Source organism: Phoxinus phoxinus (assembly GCF_949152265.1).
Source record: "Phoxinus phoxinus genome assembly, chromosome: 21".
Lineage (NCBI taxonomy): Eukaryota > Metazoa > Chordata > Actinopteri > Cypriniformes > Leuciscidae > Phoxinus > Phoxinus phoxinus.
This window is the reverse complement of record NC_136896.1, coordinates 29,545,342-29,564,956: the sequence shown is the minus strand read 5'-3', so window position 1 is coordinate 29,564,956 and position 19,615 is coordinate 29,545,342.

Here is a 19,615-nt window from a genome sequence, read left to right as displayed (position 1 = left end):
GGTGGGCCACACAGACGCTAAGAAACCGGGATGCGGTAGAGCGCTAGGCCCATCCAATAATCAATCACTTTTAATGGGACTAATTTACTGCATATTTGCAGCTGGGACAGGATTGAATAAATCCAAATGGCGAAATCCAACATACAAACCAAATAAGCCAAGAACACAGCTACACTCCGCGAGAGAGATGTTCATAAAGTCGTGCGTCAAGCCAGAGTCCCGGTGAGAGGACATGACAGGCCTGGCCGGCTTCTTAAGAGCGCTTGCTGTTACGTTAACCACAAACGGCCCAAGCTTTGCAAGCATCGAAAGCCAAGTCACCGCTTGATTGCATTAATAATACGTGAGTGAGCGAGCAGAGCATGGGATGGATGGAGAGGAAGACGAGATTTAATGACACACATTTGCCAGACGCATCATTAAGGCCAGAAGACGAGAAAAGACACAGTAGTGGTGGAAGTGAAAATATGAAACGTCAACACGCACGCACACACACACACACACACATCTGCGGCGAGCATTACGCTGTGCGAAACGAAGGGACCATATACTTTCGGTGGAGCGCATAATGTCTCGTATTCCTCACTTGCCTCATTCAGGTAAACATCTCCTTCAGTTTAAGATGAGAGACAAAATGGCAGTACGTTGATCTCTGGAGATCCTAATGCTGGTCATTCTTATTCCCCGGATACTTCCAAACATTTATCCTGCACTGGTCTACTATTGCCGTAATATCCCACACGTGACTATAATTAGCACCACATCAAAATTGCATTGTTGAGAGAGAGAGGGCATTGCTTAGCAAGTCACATTTGATTAAAACAATAGGAAATAATGTAAAACAAATAAAACATTAAAAAACATGATAAACACTATGTAGTTCCTCTCACTCAAAAAATCCTTAAATTATAGACATTCAGAACAGAACAGAACAGGAAGGAAAAAATAGACCAAAGGTAAACCATAGTAGTATTCATTATTTAGCAATATGCATTTAAGCTTAAATTAATTAATGATTAATAATAATAAAAAATAGATAAAATATAAGTGCTTGACGTTAATTGAATTAGAAGTTGCTTCAGACAAAAAAATACAAAAAATATGCCCTTGTAAAAAAGTACACTTTAGCATGAAATAATATATTTTAATAATACTATAAAAGAATAGGGCATTTAAAATTAAATGAAAATTAAATGCAATTAATTGAACTTGAGTGCTTTTTTGACCAACTTAAGTTGGACTTAAGTACGTCTTTATATACAATTTTGTTATAAAGTGCTTTAGTATGTTAGTCAACATATCAAAAGTCAATTTCTTTAAAGCATAACAAACTATTATCATATAATGATTTAAAATGTACCTGGAAACTTTTAATTTGACATTTTTCCAAAGTGCACTGCATTAAGTGTGTTAAGAAACAGTACTGTACTCTGCCCTTTTATTGAATTAATTTGACATTATCTGCGAGAACAGTATTTGAAGATATATATGTTTGAAGTACACTACAATTGTTCACTTCCGTGTCACAAAGTCTGTATCTCTAATGGAGCTGGAATACAGCGGCCGGGCGACCGAGGGAAAGTGAATATCCACTTGCTTGATCCGTGATGGTGGTGGAGGGTACGAACAGGTCCTCGGGTCCCCGGGTCCCCGGGTCCCTCGAGCCGAACGGGCCACCGCCTGCAGGTTAGCTCGCGGCTGGCGCCAGTGCTGTCAAAGGTTCCTCGTTACGGCCCGCAGACGGGGAGGGCGAGGTGGGCCGAACGGGGACGTGGGCTGTGGAAAGCCAGTGGACGTAACCGAAGCAACTCGAGCAGTTAATGACATTTTATATAACTGTTAAGCAATTATTGAATACATAAAGCCTTTTTTACAACATCCGAGCACGCTGTGCGTCTAGGGCTCCCAGAGAGCGAAGGCAGGGGGAAAAAATGACCGTTGAGCAGCCAAAATCTACATTTTCATTTGGCAAAAGCAGCCGAGGTGCTGTTTAATCCGAAGCAAGCCTTGGGTTTCATATGCAACCAATGTTCGGCCCCAGCCGCTCTGCTTTTAATTGACAGATTGCTTTCCCGACTGCAAACTCGACATTGGAAAGCAACTTTTGAAGGGTCCTTCGCTTTATAGAAGGGTTCAGGCTGACTCGAGGTGGCCCAGACTTCAGGAACAAATGGATAATATCGGTATCTGATTCCTCTCCTCATCTTGCCCCCGTCGAGAGAGGCCCACACTTAACCCGTGAGCACAGGACCGGGGCTGATGCCAGGTCAGTTCAGACTCATTACCACTAGGGGTGAGGGCTTTACAGCCACCCTAATCCATGGTGCACCGCAATGTCAAATGAAATGTGAGGAAACACAGATCATTAAAAACATGGCACTCTTTAAACGGCCACATGTACCGTACTCTCACACAGCGGTAAATCTTTCAGTCTTTCTGACCCAACCTAATATGCCGTGAGTCGCTCTCGCTCTTTATGAACATCTGTTATTTTCTCAGTTTTCCCTTAAAAAAGGAACCAAATCCAAAAAAAAAAAAAAAGTATTTGTTAACCAAACTGCTTAAAGTAATTTATCATAAAAAAAAGAGCACAGAAAATCATTGCATCTGATTGCTGGGGATATTATAACTGGAATTATATCATTATACAAAGAGACTATAGAGTAACGTAAACAGAGCAGAAAAGAAAAACGGAAAACTAAAATTGGCAAACACCAGTTTATTACCTTTCAACTTTTACAACAAACTGACTTGTGTAATTCATCAGGTAGATATCAGGAATAATGTGAAGTAATGTGTTTGTATAACATTTTATATTATGGTAGCCATGAGCCAAAGTTGCGTAGACTGTTAGGATTACTTGTGTAATAATACTGTAATATAAACTATGACTAAGAAATGTAACAAGAAATCGATCATGTAATTTGTATAATATAAATTGTGGACAATGGGATTCATGGAGTTGCAATATATATATATATATATATATATATATAAACTGTAAATCCCATTACATTTTCTGTGCATTTCCAGGTCAAATGTCTAGAGTAGGGATGCACGATATATCGGCCACCATATCAATATCGCCTGATATAGCCTATATTCATATTTAATTTTATTGTTATCGGCCCCATAAAAACATTTGGCTGATATATTAAAGCCGATAAATAATGTATTATTTACTTCAGCTGAGACACTTCAGATGCACACTGTTCAACATGATGCTTTTGAATTGCTTGAAATATGATTGAAATCAAAAAGAGTAAAATACTGTAAAGTGCAACATGTGCAGCGCAAGGCTACAGGAGAACATCATTATAAGTGTGTTCTTGGGACATTAATTTTATTGGTAAAACGTTTTGTTTTGTAATCATGCTTTCAAAAGATATACAAACACTTGGATTTAAATTTATCGGCCAAAATATCGTTTTTTTTAAATATAAAGAATTATCAGTTATTGCTATTGTCCCAAATCTTCATATCTGTGCATCCCTAATCTAGAATCTGTCTTTGAGCCCTCAACAGAGATTCCTGCACGTGTTCATCACAGGCTATAAAGCGGAGTGTGTTATCAGCTGTGCAGAAGCGTGAACAGATTGTGAAGAGGTTTAATACGGCACACTGTGGTGACTAACAGCATCTGTAAGAACAGACACAGCACGTCTAATCTCAGCAAACTGTAAATTACCAGTCATCTGTTTGGCACAAAGCTTAAAGTACAGAGACGGAAAGGCGATCTGGGAAAGACAAATCAAAAGCAGAATGCCTGTTAGTCACAAATCACATGATCCCTGTGATGAATGCGGGAAGAAAGTAGTTCCATACAAATCAAGAGAACCGATTAAATGGAAATAAGATTTAAGTGATTTGAACGGCATTTACAGAGTGTGCAATTTGAAAAGCATGCATTTCTACATTAAAATGAGCTTAATGTAAACTCTCAAAGTAAATAAAAGGAAATTCAGTCAAGTGAGCGCTCAGACACTCAGACTGTATATATGTAGTGCCGGTAAGGTGGTAAAGGTGGTTTTAAAATAGTGAAGCCCTGCCAGAACACACATTTTAACTCAGTACTGGCCAGCTTTATTCTGCGTCAGGAAAGAACTTTAATTTCATGTTCTATAATATTTAGACTGTGCATAAGAAATCACCTATTTTATGGAACAAGGTGCACTGTGCAAACCACGGAAAACAACTAGGGGACGATGACTAAAAATAACTGTGAAACATAGAAAAATATTTGCACAGTGCACTGTACATGCGCATAAGCGTGACTTCTGGACAGAAAAGAAAATATACGGAGATGATTTCTCGAGGTATTTGCTTTAGACTCCACTCCATTTACCGTGAAAATATTGTATTGCGTTGAACAAAGCGTGGATGATGGGGAGAGAGTGATAGCGAGAGGCCGAGAGTGGGAAACAGATTTATAATGCTGGAAGAATACAGTAAACTGCTGGAGGGCCAAACTTATATATAGAAATGTGAACCTTGCATCAAAATGTCACACTTTTACACACATGAACTGTTTTTACTGTCTGTTTTTGTTTTTATCATTTTGTTCATAATCATTTAATGGTGTGCGTTCTTTTCCTTCAAAACGAGATTTAATTTCAAGAGACTTCTTTGTTGAAGGTGAGATTGTTAAAGTCCCCCTGTATTGCATCTCTTAAAACTCATCTTTGATCACCAAAATGATTTATTTAAATGTTTTTTCCTTCCATTCTTTTTGTCATGCCTTAAAATATCTTGAATGTAACTCGACACCCTTGCTTCATTTAGTATACGCAGTTCTATGAATATGCAAATGAGCCCCGCCTCCACTCACTCACTCAGTTCAGAGATATACTTGTTGACGATCACACGTTAATCTGATTGGACAAGGTAGTTTGTGACATCAGAAACATCAAACCGTGTCTTTGGTTCACTGCAGTTTTAAGGAGAAAATACTCAGCAATGCTGTCGACTTATGAATTTGCACATGGTTTGTCTTAAAGCATATTAAAAACAACACACAGACATATAAACAACATTAAAAGCTTGATTTTCACCACAGGGGGGACTTTAAAGATAAAATCAAATCAAATAATTCATCAAATTAATTGGAAGCTTTTTTAAATATATATTATATATTAAAACCTGCCTCTGTTTTACAAGTGTTGTAGTATCAACATAAAACATGAAACATAAAATATACCAAATGCTACAATTAAAACAACTAAACGTGTCTGAATTCATGTGTATGTGTGTGTCTATGAATCGTACATTAAACAGGAGGAGTGTGTGGCGTGGGACGCCCGGGCCTGAGGTCTCCTCAGCTCCAATGATAATTTGTGGTTTGGTGAACGTACGCCTGGGCCACAAAGAGAGCTTCTGATCGGCCCCGTCTGGCTTCGGCCCGCCCGTTCCATCCCAAATATGACCACTGCCTTCACTCTCAAACAGGGAAATATTCTGACCATATTCCACCCAATTTACTCTGGCACATGTCTACAGACCAGATTTTTATATGCATAGTTCTGAAATCCCGACTAGCCCCCCTCCGCATCGCTCGGAAAAAGAGCATGTCAAACAAAAGTATAAAACTGGCCGCCTATTTATACCTGCCCTCTAAAAGCATCAATTAGGGAGCCAATTAGAGAACATGTCTTAATATGTTTGCTTTGTTTAATCGCCGTTTTGCTTGCTTGTTTACAGTGGATATGTTTGAATCACTTAAGAGCCTTTGGGATCCATCAGACCTCCATTATACCGGCTTCTGCGCTCTGAGAAATGGGGTCTGCTTGGACCAGAACACCATTCCGGTAACCGCAGGTCACAAAGACGGGTCTCAGCACCGGATAAAAAGCATTCTGTTCGAGCTGTTTTTGGTATCGCGAGCCAATGCAGGAAAAGCCGTCAGTACCTGAGATGGAAGGGGCAGTAAAGTTGCGGGATCGACCGCTTTCTCTGAGCCTGCTTTTAGAGCTTGTCATTCTTGGATTTAGTGTGGCTCTATGGCATTATGTGCAGGTTGCTGGCTATTGCAGGCCTGCTCTGGGCATTCATGGGAAATCCGCTAACAAGCAGGAGGTCTTTCGACTGATTTAGTCCGCTGAGATTATCTGAGAGGAACTATAACTCTAAGCTTTTCGTTCAGTCGTCCAGTCCAATGGCAATAAAGTCTTAAAAACTGTGTGTGAAATGACTGGAAAGCAGGAAGATCTTTCTTTCTTTCTTTCTTTCTTTCTTTCTTTCTTTCTTTCTTTCTTTCTTTCTTTCTTTCTTTCTTTCTTTCTTTCTTTCTTTCAAGAAATATTTATTAAACAAGAAAAAATATTAAACCAAAATAAAGTACATAAAAGCAATAAGAATATTAAATGAAATTAAAATATAAAATAATATATAGAAATATAAAATGCATATATATATATGTGTGTGTGTGTGTGTGTGTGTGTGTGTGTGTGTGTGTGTGTGTGTATAATGCATTGTCAAATGCACAACATTTGTAAATTATATAGAAATATATAATTTCCAAATAATGTTGTGCATTTGACAGAATTGTGACTTGCAATGACCTGAGCATGAGTGAGAGTGTGACATGCTGATATACACTAAATCTTAATCACTTCCAGGTGTGCCGCTTCATGCTTTCCTTCTCGTTCTGGCTTATCTGCAATGAAAAACAAAAGAGTTGTCATACCAGAGACAAACCACCACGAGCAACAGCACTAAAACAAACACTGCAATAAGATTGATAGGACACTGGAGGAGACTGGCATGAGCACTTTTCCAATAAACCTTCATGCTGCATCACTTACACACACTGTCTGTTGTGTCTGTCTCTATATATATTTACCAAAAACAGCGAATTAAAAGAAAATTAAAGTTCTCATTAAACAGAGATCGACTATGATCCAACAGAACACACGCAAGGCTCTTCCGCATTAGACACTGCTAAAATTGACTTTGCGACAGTTCATGGAGACATGGATTAGGCAAAGTGTGCAACTCTGTGAATAAGTTTTTTTTATTTTGTTTTATGAAAACAGAAAGAAAGGAGGAGGAAAGAGTTCAGAAGTGACAGTGACAGATGACAGAATGTTTTTAAAGGGGTGGTTGAATGTGATTTCACTTTTCTAACTTTAGTTAGTGTGTAATGTTGCTGTTTGATCATAAACAACATCTGTAAAGTTACAACGCTCAAAGTTCAAAGCAAAGGAAGATATTTGCTTTTAAAGAAATTGCTTTTTAAGGACTACAACAAACGGCTGGTAGGAACTACACGACATTCCTCCCGGGTGCACTAAAATAAATAGTTCCCTATTCAAGGGTATAGGGGTGATTTCGGACACATCGGATTCCACAATTTAAAATGGAAACAATGGAACAAAAAATATATCAAAATGCAAGTCTTTATGAAACATGTAGCCTTGGACCAGAAAGACGTGACAACTGTATCACATACAGAAGATTCAGAGAATGCACCATGTCTCACAATGCATAAACAGCAAATTTAGACAAAATATACACAATTCCTGTCACTTAAATTTTACCAAAAGGTCATTTTGGTCCCTCACAAAAATATGACACTAAAATGCTAACCCACAAGACCATTAGCATAACCCACTCATGTTGAGGCCAATTTTACTGTTTACCTTTGGGTTTTCTGGTGGCTTGTTTTGTCAGAGTCACCTACAGATTTCATAGTCAAATAACTACAATTGACAACTCAACCAACGTAAAGAGACAAATAATGAAAAATTTAGTGGTTTTTGCTTCTTCCATTGCCTCACTTTTAAAATTATCATAAGCAAATGTATTTCGCTCCCAACATCGACATCCCAGCGGCTTGCGGTTGTGGTCTCGAGCGTATACACCCACGTTTTCTCTGGCTCCTGGAGGACTTCATATCCCATGAGGCTTTTTTCCCCCTCATACGGCTGTTTCTTCTCCATGACAACTCACAGCAACAGGAAAAAGGAGAAATGGGTCAATGAGACAGATTTTCTATTGATATGTCTGTGCCTCACAGTCATGGGATAGGAAGCGTCATGGGACGAAGAGGGATACAATTAATACAATTATTAACCAAAATATCAACTGCATTGAAATGTTACTTTCTACACGGGTTGCAATGGTTAAATGTCTTTCATTGTTATTTAAACTAAATGTATATCAGATATTTTCTGCTGGAAAGGCATGTTTTGCTTGTTGATTACGTTATTTGTCAGCTGATCAGACTAGGAAACCAGTTAGACCAGCAAACCAGGCTGGTTTAAGATATTTTTCAACAGGGAAATTAATTTGTCCTAGCATTCACTGGACTTTTGGCAACTTTCTTTTGTGGACACAGGTGTGTTCCCACTGACCTTTCATCGGGTAAGGGTCACGACCCTTTTGAGTCACAGTCAGCCGTGTGTTTAGACGTTCCAATGGCACATTTCCGAGCTTTCACCCCCCTTGTTCGGCCTAATCTTCAGTAAGTGTTCACAGATCTTGTCTTCTTACTCCTGAGGTCCCTAATTCAGGTTTACTGGATCCTCTCAAGTACCTTGCCAATCACGTTTGATGAGGAATTTTGCTCGACTGAAAGCAGGGATCGGCCTGACTTTGCAAATTTTAAATCTATGGTCAACCACTACATATAAAACACAGAAGACTTGGCTTGAAAAACAAGATTGAGAAGAACCAACAATCAATAATGTGATGGAACAAGTTTTGTTTACAATAAACTACCATTTTTTGAGTCCATAACATGAGTTTGAAATGGACAGAAAAGCCATAGGAATTCGTCTGAAAATGTAGGAGGAACCAACGCAGGAAAATGAATCAACACATACACTTCATGCCTTGCTTAGATACACAAACTGTGCTTCATTACCTTACTGATGAACCTGAACCACACACACACTCCCACACCCTCACACACGCCATATCTCTTGTTGAGAAACAGCAGGTTGGCGTGTCTTGTCAATTTATTTGTTTTTGGAACTTAAAAATCTTTCCCAAGTAAAAGTGCTTGTTTGGGATTCTCCTCATTCCATGTTTGCCATCTGATCTATGGAGTAAATCTATCAAGCAGCTTCTTGTATCTGTTCTGTCTGGATACAGACAGGATGAGTCTGATTGGGTACACTGTTCACGTACATTCAGCTCAGACACTTTTATGAGTGCTGGGTACGGGTATTAGAAAATTCCTTATTCACCACAATATTGGTTCAAAAAATGCTCCCCAAAAATGCTTTGTTTGCTTTGGAATACCAGTATTCGGTAGAAATCATCTGAAAAACATTCCTCTACCTATATTTTCTCTAAAAACGTATGTACTGTATTCATACAATTCATTTCAGTTTGTACCTGAGATGAACACTAGTGGCAACAACTTTTATTCCTTTTGACACAAATTCTGATTCCAGGGACAGAATATAGATTAATAAATACTTATTTTTGCATGGTTCCTTCCACTATACTATGTCATGACCTCAAAACACTTTTACCATCATGCATGATTTGTAAACTAAAACATTTTGGCGTTTGCATCACATATTGTCTTTTCTGATGTAGTAAACTTGCTCGGTCGCTCACCTGGTACAGTATTGCAATTGTGAAGTGAAGCGTTCGGGTACGAGTCCCGTGAAACACGAGTCACAATAAAAGAGAGTCTTGTAGAAGCAAGCTAAATTGGCAGCGTTGCTTCATGAAATGTGTCACGTTTGAACTCTGTCAGTTATATTTAGCATTGGGTTTAATGTAAATTATTAACCTTTTAGTTCATTTCCAAACTGCCGGAAAATAAAACAAACTGTTTTATTTTCCAATGTAATAAAACATTGTCAGATTAATGTGCATCTGTTATGCATAAAACTGAACATGCTTTTAACTCCACTCCATTGACATTTTTACTTTAAAAATCAACGCAACATTGAAGCAGTGCAATATTTTGTAGATATGTCACTACAGCCACTTTTTTCTTTTTTACAATGAGCCTTGTTTGCCTGTGAAGGTCTTGAAAAGGCTCCCTTTATGGTTTGTGCTAAGCTAAAGCGTTTAGCTATTTCAAGACTGCCATCTTTACAGTAGTTCCAGAACATTACTTCTGGTCATTGTTACAAACTTAGGCTGACCTTTGAGAAGAGTTGATTGATTTCTTTTGGCCTACATTTGGATAAGCACGATGCACGCGTGACCGTGATGGACTAGTTCCTTTTCCTTGTAAGACATGCAAATGGAAAACACCATAGAGCTCCCATGTATCGAGTTACCCTCACCTTCATGGTGAAATATCTTTGTGTTGATGCCAAAAGCCAGGATAGCTCTGGAAGCGCCTCCTGAACTCTGAATCAATGCTCCGGTGACTGTCTATTTTCTCTCTTCAACTCTCTCTCTCCTAAACCTACAGCGCGTACACATTCTCCATCTCGGTTCCGCTCTTGAACGTGACTCAATGAGCCAGAGAGGATCCAGTGGGTCCAAGCTGTGGGGGTCGATGTGGAAATGGAGGCCACCTTTGAGCCCTCACAGCTTGGCATCCAGACATCACCTTAGGAGAGATGAGGGAAGACACAGCCAATTACATTGCTTGTCATGGTATCACGCTGTGGCCCCAGCGGGTGGACACATCAAACAATGATAAAAACAACCTCCTGCACTGCCCGCAGCTGCTGTTGCTGTCAGGACTGAAGATATATACAGCAGCCGTTCTGTGGCTTAACGGCAAAACCAAGTCCAACATCCACATGGGGGTGGATTTATCAGGGGGAAACTGAGCAGAATGTTGTCTGCTGGTCCTGTGTGCATTTATGTTTGCTACTGAATATTACAAATACAAAACTAGAACTGACAAACCCTTGGAAGTATGTGGGTTGAAATGTGCAATCTTAAGTGCCACCATAAATGCCATATGTCTAATTGGAGAACAATGCTTCTTGGGCCCAGGTGGTGTAATTACAACATCTATAAGCAGAGGCTAACTAGACCATGGCGTTAAGATTTGGCAGGGTAGGTTCGGTCACAATGTCACGTGAAAAAAGAACTGGGATTGTGCGTATTCTTGTGTTGAGGTTTGGCGTGTGAATTTGCCGTCACATTAGCAACATTCCAGTGAAATTTTGCAGGAAAAAAATGCTCCATTGTCTATTATTACAGCCTGTTCTCACGTAAATGCGTCTCTATAGCACACATTGTGTTTATCGTGCAATTTATATGCGAAAATTAGTTTTCACGTGCATTTGATACGCATTTATTGTGTGTAATACACACGCACCCCACACCACTAATTCTACCCAAACATATAATACACACGCACCCCACACCACTACTAAACCTACCCTAACCAACCCATGCGTGTTCTATGCACGTAAAAACTTATTTTTGCGTATAAATTGCACGATAAACACACTGTGTGCTATAGATTTACGCATTTAATGTGATCGGGTTGATTATTAATAGTGTAGCGATGTTGAAGCATATGTCCAACATGAACCAAATGCAAAATTCGTTGCCATCGTGCGAATTTCTCAATCGTGTGGATTTCTATTGGAATGACTGCATGGATTTTGCCTGCAAAATTCACAGAACAACAGATTAAGCATCTGCTAATATTTGCCAAAGCTACACCATCTGGTTTTAAACAGTTTCTCCACCACACATATTTGGCCAATATTTTAAGATAAAATAGTATATTACCACTGGCCATCTTGTGGAAGACAAAATACTTTTTTTTCTTGTCAATTTTTCTTCGGCTCCGATCTTGGCCACATGACATTTACAGCTCAGATGATTGGTTCAAAAGTTCTGTGAGCCCACGAATACATGATTTTAAAACACACACTTCTGGAAGGTCCTGTGCCAGCCAAGCAACTGCGATGAATGAAAAATCTTCGGCTGCCAATGCTAACAAGATAATGTACCCTGAAAAAAAGTATTTCCTCTCTATGTTCAGTGACATAAATGTGAATGTGGACCACAAAAACACCACAGTATGACATGCACTATGACTTTTACAGTGGCCACTATGGTGACGGAGGTTTGCTGAGCTCAGGAGGCGCTGGTCAGATGGAGATGAACTGAAACGCTGCACCTTAACAACACAAGAGGTTAGAGCCCAGAGAATGACGGAAACCTATAAGAGGACACCGGGCAGAGTTTATTGGAACAGCTAACTTGATGTTTATATGGAAAAAATACAGTCATCTGATTATAATGCCCAACCTGCTGCTGAGCACATGGGCAATGCTTCAGACCACAGTGTTAGCATCCTCAATGAAAACGGCTGACGTCTGGACACATGAACTCAGTGAACGACAGAAATAGATTCAAGTGTAAAAGGACAGGAAGAAAGTATGATTACAATGATTCAATAATTCAGAATGAATAATTGTATGATTAAGGTGAGTTGATCACAAATATCAACCTGTTGATTACTGTAATAGAACGAGCATTTCATTTTTGGGCTTCACTTTCACAAATACAACTGTATGCTCAAGATGAACAAGATCTAAAAGACCTAATATTTGTCACATTTCGCCCATGCTGTGTGTCATGGGATGAAACAGAGGCATGCAGAGTCTCGTTAACTGGCAACACGCGGATATCTGCCTATAAAAGTGGATTCAAGGGTGGAGTCATGTTTCCGCATATGGCATTTATTGTAATTCTCCTGATTCTTTAAGCATAGAAATCTCATTAGGAGATCTGAAAGACTTTTATTCTTTTATAGTTAGGTTAGTTCAGCCCGCCTGCCTTTCAGGGGTGTCCAAATGACCACTATTCTGCACAGTTTAGCTTGAAACTGCCCCAACACACTTGTGTGTAAGTTTCTAGACCAGCGTTCCACTTCGCTTTATGCCCTTCCCTCAATCTCCTTGACTTGGATATGCGTCATTGCTTACTTTGCATGAGTGCCCACTGGCGGATGCCATGCAGTCGGTTGAATTGGATCGTCCTACGCCCAGGGTTCTCAACTCTGGCCCTTGAGGTCCACTTTCCTGCAGAGTTTACCTCCAACCTTGATCAAAATCACCTACCTGTAACTTTCTAGTAATCCTGAAGACCTTGGTTAGCTTGTTCAGGTGTGATTGATTAGGGTTGGATCTAAACTGGAAAGTGGACCTTGATCATTTGGAATGGAGCTGATTTATCAGTGACATTATTTTCCTTATGTATTTGCTTGATGGTGGGGGTAAATTAAACTCAATCTCCTGTGACGTCACAATCATGTCGCATTGTGGTATAGCAGCCTGAAGTGTACATATGAGTCGACTCACTCCCTCGGCTAAAATTGACTGTCCATGTAAACTTCCCTCGTCCACTTGACGAAGTAGAACAGACTTTAAAATGGAAGCACGGAGTGGAAGTGCTTAGAGAAGTAAAGTGAAGCGCATTCTGGTAATCCTGAAGACCTTGACTAGCGTGTTCAGGATTGGATATACACTATGTAGGATTATGGCCCTCCAGACGCAGGATTAAACACACTGATGATGGGGACGTTACCTTAAAAATGTAGCTTATCAAGCAGCAAGCAACTCATAATTTAAACTAGTCTAAACTGATCTTTTGAAAAAGTTACGGTAGTTTGCTACTACAAGTATAGTTCAATAATATTGCCTGTTCACTGAAATTACACAAACAGTAAGCGACTAATGAGTTTGAGCCCTTGAGCATAATATATTTTTAAAGTAAATTGTAGCCAGCATCTCTGCACATGAGTCATCTTACCCATATCTACCCTCATCCTGCAGGGCACAAATTGCTTAATGGCAGATTAGAAAGCACTCATTTAGATTCAGCCGAGCCATATCCTAAAAACATAATCACAGGAGTCATCAAGAGCTCTTTACTACTCAAGAAAAAGCAAACAGAGTGGAAGTGCGAGGAACCAGGAACATACACCAGGCCAAGTCACTCAAACAAGACAGCCGTGCACTCCTGTCCTTTGCATTGTAACAACCCATAGGCGACCAGCCACTTGACCATGAAAAAAAAAAAAAACTTCAACTGTTTATAGTGTTACAATGACATCACAAGAGAAAAAGTCTGTGCAAATATACAGGTCGAGAAAGCCGCTCCCTTAATGCCTTGGAAAAGAGCACTAGTCCGCTATCCCGTACAAGTTTACATAGACCATTTATTTTGTCTGCGGTTGAAAATATAAACCTATACTTAAGCATGTCTCATTAATATAGAAGGATTTTTCCTCGGTTATATACAGTAGTAACTCATCAATGCTTGCTGCATACAGAGTCAACTTAGCAAGGCTAAAAAAAAAAAGTAGTTTTGGGGCGAATATTGTCATGCTAGTTTCATCAATAGAAAATACCAAACTTTATATCAACAGGAAATGACAATATGGCCAGATTTGCAGACTTTTTTGTGTGTGTGGTTTGCCACATAAAGTCTGAAAAGAGCATTGTTTTTAATCCTGCAAAACTTAGCCAGGCGCTTCAAACTCTAAAATAAGCTTTCTGAATTAAAAGGGCCTTTTGTCGTCATTTATTACAAAATATAATACATGGAAGTGGGCACACCAACAAGCGCTCTCGAAAAGTTCAGCATTCTTAACAGACTGTGTCCCATAATATGGTTTAAAAAACCAGTTGCATCTGAAATAATAAAATGAGACATTTTGGACGATTTTACCTACAATATTTCCAATTCAAGGTAACTTCCCTTGGCACGCGTTTAGGTGCTTTCATCACAGCTGACCTTTAGGAAACTGCACAGAGCCACTCAGACTTTAATGTTGCTTTAGACAGAGATGAAGAGAAGCGTATAGCAGCCTGCATGCAGTTAGGAGGATGCATTCATCAGGATTAGCTTGTCCTGATGTCTGTCAGGTCTAAGCCTTAGCGATATGGATAATTGCAGTTTTAAAATTTACAGCAAAAAAACGTCTGTAAGATCACTGCGCATATTTGTGCTTCTTTTAACTGTCTAATTGTGCAGTTAAATGTTTGTCTTCCACGTTATAATGTTATTTGCCTATAGGCAGCACACTAGCTGTCATGGATCCTCAGAGGTGACTGGTTTGGATGACACTATGCAGTAACTCCTCACAAACAGCTCTGTGCATAATTGTTTTCAGTAGTTTGATGCATGTTGCAAAGATGCAATTCAAGCAGAAAAATAAAAGTAAAAGTGAATTGCACCGTTTTTTTTACACTATTTTTGTTGAAACTTTTCAATACTGTAATAAATGATTTGTTTGTTTACACATATCTCTCACCATGGCTGCCATCTTTTTTATTTTTGTATTATATATATTGGGTGTACTGTCCATTCAAACAGACTTTGTGTCCCATGCATGTCTTTGGAATAGAGCAAATGTCTAAAAGAATGAAAGCATTGTCACTGATGCTGCTGAAATAATGTGATTGTGTAACATTTATTAATTTGGGCACTTGTTATAAAAACTTCCATACAAAGGACGGAATAGGTCAGGAGGTCAGTGAGAAACTCAATCCACATCTCACTCCGAGTCACACTATCGGCCCACTGATCACCTCTACAGTAGCTGTGTGTCGGCTCGCACGAAAGCCATTGAAAACACGTGTGTGTGTGTGTGTGTATGTGTGTGTGTCAGCACGTCAGGAGATGTTCCTGCTGCACGGATGTCAGTGCGAGTGTTTCCGTGTCCGATACCTATCCGAGTCGGGGGACAGATGTCTGAAGAACATGTGAAAAGGAAGCCTGTAGAAAGATTGTAAATCTGCTAGAAGTTCATTTTGTCAGTGATACATGAGCTAACAGGCGCAAAAGTTCAATTTTATTTTGAGGCATTTAACAAAAACTCAAATCATAAGTTCCTTTAAAAAAATAAGGTTGAGCAGTAACATCATATTTATGCTACTTAACATGTCAAGATTCTACTTACACGTGTGTGTGTGTGTGTGTGTGTGTGTGTGTGTGTGTGTGTGTGTGTGTGTGTGTGTGTGTGTGTGTGTGTGTGTGTGTGTGTGTGTGTGTGTGTGTGTGTGTGTGTGTGTGTGTGTGTGTGTGTGTGTGTGTGTGTGTGTGTGTGTGTGTGTGTGTTTTGCCCCACTAACTGGTCTGTGCCAGTTCTGTGTTGTAGCAAGTGTGTGTCGAACAGGAAACGTCTTCTAAACACTGACAGCTGGACAAAAGCCAGACTCCGGTGGTTTTAAGCCGAGATTGGTGTATGCAACATGAAGACGCATATTGAAAGATCGGACACATAATAGTGTTGAACAAATCGAAGCATATGACTATCCAGATACGCCTAGTGCAAAAAGTCGGTGTAAGATAGGATTATTATAGTTCACTATACAGTCCTGGTCATAATTATTGGCACCATTGCTAAATATAATCAAAGAAAGCTGTGAAAATACCTTTCATTAAAGTAAAACAATTGAAAGTCGGGTGGAAATCAAATGATGAAATAAATGTAAAACTAAAAGATTGTTAAGCGCCACAAAATAGAAAGTGGCTGTGAGAAAATATCTAAAGCACTGAAAACTCCCAAATTTACAGGACAATAATTCAAAAGTTCCAGTCAACAAGAGATATTATAAATCTGAAACATCAAAATCAAGACGAAAATGAGTCACTGACCACAAAATGAAGCTTCTGCCATGACCATCCCAGTCCCCTGACCTGAACCCTATAGAAAACTGAAGAGGAGAAGCCTCGTTTACATGAGGAAGCCATTTTGACTCGCCTAATGTTAATTATGGGTGACAATTTACAATAATTATGGGTATAATTATTCGGTGACAAATTTCAGATTTATTTGAAGTTAAGTGTAAAAAACTGGTTCTGAAAAGCATAAACATCCCGTGACACTAACCGTGGCTCTATCTAAACGAGCTGAAATATGTCCCGCGCTCAGCACAATGACACTGTATTTTGGCAGAGTGTCAAAACATCTGTCCAGCTGTTGCCACTGAGGTTTGTGCAGCTAATAAGTGCTGAAATACTTCTCCAAATTGTCAGTTTGTAGCAGCGGCTCGTCAAATTAGCATGTTCTCTCGCCAGTCGTCCCCCAAAGGTAACAGAATCTGGCTCAGGGGACCGTCCTGACAGCCTTTCACTGCTATGGCCTTCTATAGAGGCAGCCTCAGAACGCTCAGTCATAAAAGGCAGATTGTAATGACTTTTGTCTGTTTCTGAACCCAGGCCACGTCTGAATGAAACACGTGCTCACGGCTCCACCTTAACACAGACATGTGACCGCAACCTCTGTTCTATAGAACACAAGGTATACGTTATAGACCCAATAATCTGAGATCACGGTCAAAAGCAGATTTTTTAAAAATAATTAAATACTTTTTTTTTGTTTTTTTTCATTACAAAATTAACTGATGTCACATTTACTTTTTATTATTATTAGGCCTATTATTATTATTATTATGAATTACAGTAAATTTGATTAGTGACCTAAATTGCATACAGGATCTGAAACTTGTATACATTTTCCAGAAGACGACCAATATGTTAATAATAATAATAAACAACCATAATAATGATAATAAACCATTATTAGTATTAGTATTATTATTACTATTATTTAGTAAAAAGTGATAGATGTAATGCAGGACCTGAAACATTCATAATTAATTTTCTTGAAGAGGAAGAATACCAATATGGTGGGGGTGGCAATAATAATAATAATAATAATAATAATAATAATCTTCTTTTTCTGGATCCCGCATTATATCTAGGTCACTAATACAATTTTATTTCAATTTAATAATACAAATATGAAATTATATTGTTGACATTTGAAAAATAATAATACTAATAATAATACAAACATGGTAATTGTTACTATTAATAATAATAATAATAATACCTTAAATCCTTTTTCAGACTTCCGACTTCTGGACCCTACTGTATCTTTATAAACACTGAACAATAGGATTTCTTGTCACATATATTGTTTTATTACCTCAGTTTGTGCTTGACAAGTTGCTTTTGTTCTTCCTGTAAGTCATTTTAGATTAAAGTGTCTGCTAAATGCATAAATGCAAGTGTTTACCCAAGGATTCTTTGCATTGCTAAACGACTTCTAATTAATTCTGTCATTCCTGATCACGAGTGTTGTATTCAAATATTAGCTTCTGATATGATAAAAATTCCTTTCAGGAAGAATATAAGAAATAAGTGACCTCTGCCTTGACCAATATCATTGGAGTGCATACAAGCAGCCGGACCTTCTTCTGCTTGGCATGGATATCAGGGAGTGGGGTTTTTATTAAGCTGTGATCTCGACTGGCAGCGGTTCAGGATGACAAGGAGGGGGACCCGGTGAAGTTCGGATAAGTTGCTCTTTGTGGAATCAGACAGAGGTGAAAGGCGTCCTGTACGAAGGGGAACGCAGGATCGCCCATCTGGCTCCACGGGTCCTGTCCCGGCACTCACGCTGAGACCCACGCTACTGCCCCTGCTGTTTCCATCAGAAACCACAGCCTGTGTGTGTGTGTGTGTGTGTGTGTGTGTGTGTGTGTGTGTGTGTGTGTGTGTGTGTGTGTGTGTGTGTGTGTGTGTGTGTGTGTGTGTGTGTGTGTGTGTGTGTGTGTGTGTGTGTGTGTGTGTGTGTGTGTGTGTGTGTGTTTCAGGAGGGGATGTTCCTGTTGGCATTTGAATGAGAAATACCTGGAGGGCTACCAAGGTTTTTACAGCCATCAAAATACAAAATGAAGCACATACAATATGTATAATGCATGTATTCATAATATTTGCTGTCTCTGAAAATGTGTTTATAGTCGTTCAAATATACAATAAATGGCAATGCTGTCAAAACGTGCTATTTTTCACACCTGTTTTGGAATGGTAAAGAAAGTCACCTACATTGCACAAAGCAACATTTATAATGTCTGTCTGGCTGCAGCACGGCCATTAATGCAACACTAACATAATGAGGTAAAAAATATGAATACATTCAAGATGGTGCCATAATTTGGACCTCTATAACCTTGCAATTCACATTTATATAAGATACATGAAACTATAATTAAAATTTCTATATTTGCTTGATATGTAGATCTTATAGGTTTTTCTGAAATAAAATATAAATGACAAAAGCATTTTTGTAAAAATTCATTAGTTAATTCATTAAACATTATGATCTAACATTTGAAGCATTTATTAGGTTGACGTTATTTCATACTTCAAATATAAGTATATAATATTGCTCATTATCAATTTATGTTTGTTCATAATGCAATAACAAAACGTTAATTTATACAATCTGAAGTGCTCAAATGAATATATTCTCATATTAACAAGGATGGATGGAAGAGTAAAAAATGGAAGACGACGAATGAAGGATGGATGGATGGATGGATGGATGGATGGATGGATGGATGGAAGAGTAAAAAATGTAAGATGGCAAAGGAATGATGAATGGATGAAAGGATGGAAGGATGATGGATGGATGAGAACAGAAAAAAATGGAAGATGACAAAGGATGGATGGATGGATGATGGATGGATGGATGGATGGATGGATGCATGGATGGATGGATGGATGGATGGATGATGGATGGATGAAAGGATGGAAGGATGGATGAGAACAGGAAAAAATGGAAGATGACAATGGATGGATGGATGGATGGATGGATGGATGGATGGATGGATGGATGGATGGATGGATGGATGGATGTTGGATGGATGGA